We start from the raw sequence: 5,834 nt of genomic DNA, 5'->3' as shown, positions 1-5,834 counted from the left end.
CCGCACTCTGCAGTCACCGCACTTGGCCTCCAGGGGTCGCTCCACCAGTGGCCCCGCAGCGCCCCTTCTGGGGAGCGCAATTTAAGAAGAGTCATAAGTTCGGCAAGCAGGCGGCTCTGTTCCTCCTCGCCGTTCACGTCGCGTCTTGGGCTCCTTTCCCCCCTCAACTCGCAAAGAGCCCGCTTGAGGCTCGATCCCCAGGAGTTTGACTCAGAAGTAAATCCCACTGGATTCAATGGGATTTGTTTCCTACAGAGAAGGATAGGAATGAAGCCGCCCCGCCGCCCCCCCCCCCCAAATAGCCCTGGCAGATTGTATCAAAAGTCGTGCATTCTGTTTCTAGAAGTGTGCAAACGAGTGGTGTGGTACGTGGACTCTTAGCCAGGGCGGGGGATGCCATTCCTGTTCTCTGCCCCCTCCCCCGCTTTTACAAACGTTTTTTCCCCACTTAAGACGGATGGGGGCCAAAGAAGTTCCCCCCTACTTTTTGGCGCCACCCCCCCCCCCCCGCTAAACTTTTAAGGATAAAAGTCGTAAGAGACCAAAGAGATGACAAAACTTCCCGCCTCTCTAACCCAAACAGATCGGTCAATCCAAACCGCAAGACGCCAGAAGCGACAAGCAGGTTCACATTGCTCAAGATGCGAAGAGACCGTTCGCTTTACAGAAGTCACTGAGCTGTAATCAACAGTTTTGGCATCCCACAGGAGGACCCCCCACCACACACACACACAACTTGAGTGCACAAGGACTGCTAAGGTTTTGGGGAGAGGGATGGTCTTGTGGTAGCAAGCATGAATTGCCCCCTTTGCTAAGCAGGTTCCACCGTGGTTTGCATTTGAATGGGAGACCACACATGTGAGCACTCCCTCCCTGGCTTCTCCAAAGATAGGGCTGAGAGAGAGTCCTGTGAGGACCCTTGGAGAAGCCACTGACAGTCTGTGTAGACAATACTGAGCTAGATGGAGAAAGGGTCTGAGTCAGTATAAGGGAGCTTCCTATGTTCTGGTTAGTGGCAATTCTAGTCTATTCAAGTGGCTAATCTGTTCTTCCTAAGAACCATCAGGTTTTCTGCCGCAAATATCAGCAATAAAGGACAAGCTTCCCTGAAAGGCAGCTTGTTCCTCACTACCAATCTTAACCTGCAATTTACAGAAGTATTGGGTGTGTTTGGGGCACTTTGTTGAGAACCTAGGAAACGGCCTTATACCGAGTCAGACCATTGGTCCATCTAGCTCAGTACTCTACACAAACTGGCAGCGGCTTCTCCAAGGTTGCAGGCAGGACTCTCTCTCAGCCCTGTCTTAGAGATGCCAGGGAGAGAACCTGGAACCTAGAGGCCCTTTCCAGAGTGCCCCCCATCCCCATAGGGGAATATCTTACAGTGCCCATACATGTAGTCTGCCATTCAAATGCAAACCAGGGTTGACCCTGCTTAGCAAAGGGGACCATTCATACTTGCTAGCACAAGACCAGCTCTCCTGCTGCCCCACATGAAGTGGGGCAGCAGAGAGGTCCACCCAGGCCCAGCTGTAACTGGCTTTTGGCACTGTAGTGGCAATGATGATTAGCAGGAATGAAATACTTTGGCCAAATAAATATATAACCAATGATTGCTGAATGCAGGTGTAAGTTCTAACAGAATAGCACGAAGCCTTTACATAACGGAAAGTGAACTGCAAAGCTCTTGTGCCTGTCACAGTCTGGGGCCAAACATCTGGAGAGAATCCTGGGCTGAGTTAACTCTTATGGTTAAATCGTATGTGATCGTGTAGAGCCTCAGGCAAATTGAAACTCCTCTCTGGTGTTTCAAACCACTTGTCCTCTTCTGTACTTCTATCCTGTCTGTGGTTCTTTAACCATTTTGTAAACAAAGTTTCTGCCTGCCCAACAAGCTCATTAGAGGGGCTTTGCTCCGCATACAGACATTGAGAGTGGCTAATTTGTCATGCACGCAGGACAGGGACTTCTCTGTTGTTGGCCCAGGCTCTGGAATGTTCTCCCATTGAATGCCCGCTTTTTAACGTCTGTGGCTGCTTTTAAAAGGCAACTAAAGACGTCTTTACTTGTTCAGGCTTTGACCCCTTAGGAGCTGCCAGATTTCTCAGCTCTCCTGGAGCCTTTACGCTCAGCAGGTTTTACCGTGAGTTTAAGGGGAGGCTTTACTGCGAACTCGAAGTTGATCGGATTACACTCTAATGCACAGAAACAAAAACCCTGTTTACATTTTCTTTTTCAAAAGGCAGATTTGGGGAGCATGATATGGATCAGGGTAAGTTGTGGGAGGAAGGGGGTCTAAATGCTATTAGCCACCGGGGGGGGGGGGGGGACGGGACCTATGGACACATAATTGTACCTGCAAGTTTCCCCCTCTGCAGTTAACAGCAGTTTGGCAGGGTGGTTGTGTGTGAGGGATTGATTTTCTCCATTTCCTCAGCTCTAAACCAAATTACCTTCCCCCCCCAAGCTTCTTCTTTGGGGTGGTGGTGGTATTTAATTATTACACTGTATGTGCATACAGGTGTCTGTGTACACGTACGTGTTTTTGTGTGAATGACTGTGCATATGTTCATTTAAAAAGTGGACCTGGCTTACTGGCCACTCTCATGCAGGAAACAGATAGAAAAAATGTAGTGTGTGTGCACTGAATGTAATGTGTGAATAACTGCACATGTGTACAGATCTGTGCATGTATACGCCATACACCGAAGCCCTATTCACACATTATGTTCAGTGCAACCACTATTTGTGCAGTGTACGCACGCTGAGAAATGCATGCATATGTAGTTATCCACGCATTATGTTCAATGCAGGTACAGTAGTACACTGCATTTGAAGGGTATGTACCTAGGTAAACATGTACATGCGTACAGATATCTGTACACACATACAACATGATGTCTGGATAGGGCTATATTGTACATGCATTGAACATAACATGCCATGCCAATGGGGCTAAAGATGTTGGCATTACATGGAATTCATTGGTTGTCCTGGTGGATGATCTACCCTGGGAAATGGACAAGGGGAGTGTGTCCATGTTTGTTCTGCTGGACCTCTCAGTGGCTTTTGATACCATCAACCATGGTATCCTTCTGGTCCACCGCTCTGAGTTGGTCAGTCTTGGACTGCTTCCTTACCTGGAGGGTAAGGTCCGGATGGGGGACTGTTATGGGGGACTGTTGCTCAGCCCCATGGCCATTGGTCTGTGGGGTCCCACAAGGCTCAATTTTGTCTCCCCCTGTTGATTAACATCTACGTGAAACCACTGGGGGAGGTCATCAAGAGATCTGGGCTTCGGTGTCAACAATATGCAGATAATACCCAGCTCTGTCTCACTATGTCATCTGATCCCAGGGAGGCAGAGGAGGTTCTGAGCCATGGTTTAGAAGTCATGATGGGCTGGATTTTAACCTGGTTAAAATTAACATTAAAACTAGATATCACGAAAAGCCAGGCTAAAAAGATGGGTCTTTAAGGTTCTCCTGAAGGCCTCCCAGGAAGATAATCCTCTTATATTTTTTTAACATTCACAGGGAGCACATTCCAGAACCTAAGGGCGACAACTAAGAAGGCTCAATTCCAGGTTGCCACCAGATGAACTGGTGGCACCCAAAGACGGACCCCTCCTAATGATCTTAATAAGCAGTGGGGATCTTGTAGAGAAAGTCGCTTTCTCAGGTAACCTAAGCCATCAGGGCTTTAAAGGTAATAACCAGCACTTTGCCCTTTGCCCAGAAACATATCAGCAGCCAGTGCAAGAACAGGCATAATGTGATCTCTCTGGGATACCCCAGAGATCAATCTGAATGCCACATTTTGAATTAACTGAAGTTTCCTAACTATGTACAGAGGCAGCCTTACATAGAGCACATTGCAGTAGTCCAACCTGGAGGTTACCAGCTGGCACACCACTGTTTTCAAGTCATTCTCCTCAAGGAATGGGCAGAGTTGTTGAATCAATCACAGCTGGGGGGAAAAGCTCCTGGCCACAGCCTCAGCCTAAGGCACCAGAGCGAGACCCAGGCCCAAGAATGCTCCCAAGCTACGAACCTGTTCTTTCTGAGGGAGTGCAAACTCATCTAGAACAGGAAGTTTTATCCCGTCTCACAGATTATGATCCCCAACAATGAGTACCTCCATCTTGCTTGGATTCAGCTCCAGTTTATTATCCCCCATCCAGTCCATTACTGCCTGTAGGCAGGCATTTAAGGGGCTAATGGCATTTATTGATATTGATGACAAGGAGAAATAGATCTGGGTGTCATCAGATCTAGCACCAAATCCTCCAGTACTTCACCCAGTGATTTCAAGTAGATGTTAAAAAACATTGGTGACAGAATGGAGCCCTGAGGGACTCCATATAGTAGCTTCCGTTTAGAAGAGCAACTGTCACCAGGCGCTACCATCTGAAAACTATTCAAGACATAGGAGTGGGACCACTGTATAACAGTGTCTCCTATCCCCAAATCCTTCAGGCAATCCAGAAGGATGCCATGGTTGATGGCATCTAAAGTTACTGAGAGATCCAAAAGAACCAGCAGAGCCACACTCTGTCAGCTCCCTGGTGAAGGTCATCTACCAGGCTGACTAAAGCTGTCTCAACCCCATAGCCCACCCTAAAACCATTTTCTCCCCTTTTTAAAACAAAAAACAAAAAACTGGGGTCTCTTTCTCCATCCTTTAGAAAGTATGAGGTAGGGTACAGAAAGGCAATAAATATGACACTACACATACAAAGAGCCATGGACTTCAACTTACAAAATGAATATGTGGCCCAAGTCTCATTCTAACCTGAGAGCAAACATTGGACTCCAGTTCCAACTAACCATGATAGCTATAATAGCTGCCTCCATATTCAGCAGCAGGGCCCCATTGAATTCAATTTGCTGGGGAGCTATGGGCCCTGGGCACATTTGGCCACTCTCTGTGGAAGCAGGATGTTGAACTGGGTGGACTTTTGGCTTGATCCAGGAGGCCTCCTCATGTTCTTATATGTATGGGGACACTGCCACCTGCAGTTTGGTGCTGACACCTAGGCTGGATTTTGATCCCAATGTTCCACGGGCAGAGTGCTCAACACACAGATGCTTTAAAATCAGGCCTGCCAGGACTATTATGCAAAGATAACCCTTATTCAACTCTCTAATCTTATTTGTCAAGCACACTTCTTAAACAGTATTGACAACCTGACCAATACTTACACACATGCAGACAGTTGAATTCTGTGGAACTCCACAACAGTTGCTGCTCTAATGGTGAGTGGGTAGGTGCATGTTAGAGAGAGGCAGGTGATGCAGTGGAAGCTCTACTGAAGCTTCTCACTAGTTGAGGCCTTGTTGAAAGACCAGCCTGAAGTCAAGGTCTACCTAGTTCAGCATTGTTGACAGAAAACACCAATAAGAACAGCCCTGCTGGATCAGACCCAAGGCCCATCCATTTCAACATCCTGTTTCCCACAGTGGCCCACCAGATGCCTCTGGGAAGCCCACAGGCAAGAGGTGAGGGCATGCCCTCTCTCCTGCTGGTGCTCCCTGCAATGGATATTTAGCGGCATCTTGCCTCTGAGGCTGGAGGTGGCCTATAGCCACCAGACTAGTAGCCACTGGTAGACCCGTCTTCCATGAATTTGTCTTCAGTCCCCTTATAAGCCATGGACCTTGAGCTCTCATCTCCTGTCCCTTCCTGTGAACTCTGTTCCTGATTTACGTCTTCACACACGTTCAGTGTCTACCTTTTCCACAGGGGTGGGGTAGCTGGGCTGAGCTGAGCCCTAATGCAAAATAAATTAAAGCCCTGTTGTACTCTGAGCCATTTAGTACTCTACTCTGAAC

Source organism: Hemicordylus capensis, chromosome 4 (assembly GCF_027244095.1).
Source record: "Hemicordylus capensis ecotype Gifberg chromosome 4, rHemCap1.1.pri, whole genome shotgun sequence".
Classification (NCBI taxonomy): Eukaryota; Metazoa; Chordata; class Lepidosauria; order Squamata; family Cordylidae; genus Hemicordylus; species Hemicordylus capensis.
Note: the sequence above shows the minus strand (reverse complement) of the source record.